Here is a 3,360-nt window from a genome sequence, read left to right as displayed (position 1 = left end):
GCTGGGTCAGAATCCCTGGAATTCCCTCCCTAAGGGACACTGTGGGTTAACCCACAGCACATGGACTGCAGCGGTTCAAGAAGGCAGCTCACCCCCACCTTCTCAAGGGGCAGGCAATAAATGCTGGCAGAGGCAGTGAATGAACATTGGAAAACAATACCAGGAGGCCAATGGGATCAGACTTTGCATCTTTGCCTGATTCACATATGTTCGTAATGCATGTCCAATACAGAGGTCATCAGGAGAATCATTTCAGAATCCAGGAGCTTTCAGGGAGGGTAGGAAACAGTTTGTCAGTGCCTGGTCTTCGCACTCCTCTTGCGGGGGTATCCGGCTCGCAGGGCAGTGACAGAACCTTCCTCTCGCTCCGCCAACACATTGTGGCCCAGTCCATTCACCAGAGCCTGGGTCTCCCTTTGTAAACGAGCCTCAGCTTTCGCCTCCTCCCTCTCCCTCCAGAGAGAGCTGGACAGGGGCCGTGAGACTAGGACCTCGCCAAACGCTGGGCCCATCTCCTCCCGGGCAGGAACCAGCCCTCCGTCTGAGGGGCACGATTCCGAAACGGCCTCAGGACCCCCTGCTCCTCTTCCTTGCTGCTCAAAGGGTGTGCTGTACAGGCAATGGCGCCTCCTCACTGGTACCTCCGGAACGCCAGCTTCCGGCCACTCGCACCGAGAACTGGAATGGCCCGGACCTGGAGAGAGAACACACCGAGTCCCTGTTACACCCCACTGTCGGAGGGTCAGTGCTGAGGGAGCGCCGCACTGTCGGAGGGTCAGTATCTCAGTGAGTATGCAATTAAACAGGTCAAAGCAGCCCCCCGGCTCGATTGACACCACATCCAAACATCCCACTCCCCCCACAGTTGAGGCTGACTTGTTGAATGTTTTTAGGCCACAGACAGAGTTTTGAACAGTAAATAAATTCAGGGTTATGCTGAGTGGGTGGGCAAGTGGAGCTGAGTCCGTAGTATCTCAGTGGGTTAACTGCTGCCTCACAGCATCAGGAACCTCGGGCCACTGTCTGTGTGGAGTTTGCACATTCTCTGTGTCTGCGTGGGTTTCCTCCCACAGTCCAAAGGTGTGCAGATTGGGTGGGAGTGGCTGTGTTAAATTGCCCGTAGTGTCCAGGGATGTGCAGGCCAGGTGGGTTAGCCATGGGAAATGCAGAGCTACAGCTCTGGGGGTGGGGCGGGCGGCAGGGATTGTATGGTCTTATCAGGCTGAATGGCCTGTTTCCCAATCTGTCAGGATTCCATGAAAAAGATCAGCCACAGTGGTGGAGCAGCGTCAACAGGCCATTTCTTAGATTCTGATGCATCGGTTAAAAACTTTTCCAAAATCATTGGATTGTGGAGAAAAGAGTTTGGGAAAAATGACAATGTGACAGCCCTATTCAAAAAAGGGATGGAGGCATAAATTGGTAACTATCGGCCGATTAGGCTGATGTCTATTGTTGGTAAAAGTATTGGAATCAAGTTTTAAGGAATTAATAACAGAGCTTCTGGCAAAATGAGGATCTAAACAAGCAGGGTCAGTGTGGATTCACGTCTGACTAAAAGAGTTTTTCGAGGAAGTCTCGACCAGAGTAGATAGAGGGGAACCAGTAGATGTGTTGTACTTGGAGTTCCAGAAGGTTTTGGACAAGGTACCTCACTGAAGGTGCAGTTACAACAGCCTGTTGTTGTTGGCTTGGCTCATGGGCAGGAAACCGCGAATGGGGAAACAGGGCTTTTTTCCACATCGGGATCTGCTGGCAGTACCGTGTGGGAAAAGTTGTTTGGAAGGGACAACAAAAGAGCAGATTTATTCGTGGAAAGCTGCAGCACAAAGAGACTTGTGTATGAAACACAGAAATATAACACACAGGGGCAGCAGGGAATCAGGAAGTGTCGTGGAATGTTGGCCCTTATTACAATGGGGTTGGGGTATGAGAGAAGGGAAGCCTTACTGCAGCTGTACAAGGTGCTGGGGAGACCACATCTGGAGCACTGTGAGCAGGTTAGGTCCCCTTATTTACGGAAAGATAGCATTTCATTGGAGGCAGTTCAGAGAAGGTTCACTGGGATGATCTCCGCGATGGAGGGACTGTCTTCTGAGCAAAGGTTAAACAGGTTGGGACTGCGCTCACTGGAGGTTAAAGGAATGAGAGGGGATCTCATTGAAATATATCGGATTGTTAAGGGGCTTCACAGGGTCAATGCTGAGAGGATGTTTCCCCCCGTGGGAGGGTCTGGGACCAGAGGGCACAGTCTCAGAATAAAGGGAGATGAGAAATTTTCATTCAGTCTTCGAAACTCTCTGCCACAGAGGGCTATAGGGGGCAGAGTCCCTGTGGAATATTTAACGCTGAGAGAGAGAAATTCTTGATCAGTCGGGGAATCAAGGGTTACAGGGAAAAGGCAGGAAAGTGGATGTGAGGAATATCGAGCCAGCCATGATCCTATTGAATGGCCTCCTCCTATTTTTATGGTCTTATCATCTCCTTGCAGGTTCCCCTCCGAGCCACTCACCGTCCTGACTTGGAAATATATCCCCGTTCCTTCAGTGTTGCTGGGTCAGAATCCCTGGAATTCCCTCCCTAAGGGACATTGTGGGTCACCCCACAGCACATGGACTGCAGTGGTTCAAGAAGGCAGCTCACACCCACCTTCTCAAGGGGGGCAGCTAGGGACGGGGCAATGAATGCTAACCACATCGCATCAGTGAATAGCATTTTTTAAAAAAAGCTAGCGTGGACAGAATGGCCTGCTATCCAGTTAGGACACGAGGATATCCCAGGCTCTGGACACGAGACTAAGAAGGAAACGCTTCGCAAAACCAGAGAACTGCGGGTCAGAAACAAACGCAGAAATTGCTGGGGAGGCTCAGCACCTGTGCAGAGTCAATGTTACAGGTCTGTGACCATTCCTCAGATCTGCGCAGTCTGTCCCCGAAAGGTTCTGAACCTGCACGCAAACAGATTTTTAAGAACTGAGACCTGATCTTCACTCACAGTCATCCTCGTTGTAACGACACAGCAAATGCTCCATCTCTCGCAGACTGCTGTCACATTCAGACATAACCCCTCAATAAATCGTGTATCATAAAGTGCCTGAAAATCACGCTGCTCAAACTAAACTGAGGCACAATTCAAAGGGCATGAGGCCTAGTGGCTGTGTGAGGTCACAGTCATTTCACAAAGGGAAGGGAGGGGATGGGAGGGAGGGCAAGGTTTAAAAAAAAACCCGCAAACATTCTCAGTTTGAGGGAAAGGGCTGTTCTTGTCAGAGCATTCACAGCCATCAGGCCCTCGGCTAGACAGAGAGGGAAAATCAGACAGGGATCCCGTCCCCGATCACTGTCCAGTGATCCCTGGGTT

This window comes from Rhincodon typus, unplaced genomic scaffold, assembly GCF_021869965.1.
Source record: "Rhincodon typus isolate 14 unplaced genomic scaffold, sRhiTyp1.1 hic_rhity00000531, whole genome shotgun sequence".
In the NCBI taxonomy this organism is placed as follows: Eukaryota; Metazoa; Chordata; class Chondrichthyes; order Orectolobiformes; family Rhincodontidae; genus Rhincodon; species Rhincodon typus.
This window is presented reverse-complemented; position numbering follows the sequence as displayed.